The sequence below is a fragment of the Fulmarus glacialis genome, unplaced genomic scaffold, assembly GCF_000690835.1.
Source record: "Fulmarus glacialis isolate BGI_N327 unplaced genomic scaffold, ASM69083v1 scaffold3707, whole genome shotgun sequence".
Classification (NCBI taxonomy): Eukaryota; Metazoa; Chordata; class Aves; order Procellariiformes; family Procellariidae; genus Fulmarus; species Fulmarus glacialis.
Genome location: NW_009223658.1, coordinates 1 through 639, shown reverse-complemented (window position 1 = coordinate 639; position 639 = coordinate 1).

Genomic DNA, 639 nt, shown 5'->3' with positions numbered 1-639 from the left:
CCAGCAGCCACAGGCCAGAGACGGCATGATATATGCTCTCATTAATTTAAAAAACAAACTGGCACCGTTGACAGAGCAGTATCTGGGAAATGCTTTCTCACAGCCACCTTCCAACTACCGCATTTAATTAATTGCATGTTTACCACCTCGACGTTCCCAAGTGGCGATTCGCTCCCAAGTGAATCAGACCTTTGATTGATTTCCAAACAGAAATTTCAATCACAGAAAAAAAACCAAAACAATTAAGGACACGCAGGGAAGTTTCTGAGGATGAGAGTCCTTCATCGACACGCACCCAGCAGCCGTCCCTCACACCAGGGCCTTGCTGGTGGGACGGCATTTGAGTCTGGGGTCCACTCCATCCGTGGCCATGGCGGCAGGACCCGCTTTTATATGACCGCGGCAACAGGGTGAATGGATGCGGAGTTGGGCTCTGACAGGAGCATCCCAGCAAGTCTGGGGTGACGCCGCGGGAAGGGGACGAGCCCCAGATCCATCACGGCAGCACCCCAGGCTGGTGGCACCCCAAAGCTGGGGTCTTGCCTTCACTCGTGGCCACAGTGGGGCGGCTCCTCCTGCCCACCCAGCTTCGCCCACGCCCGGCCCTTGGCGGGGGGCCGGGAGCCCGGCTGCTGCTCT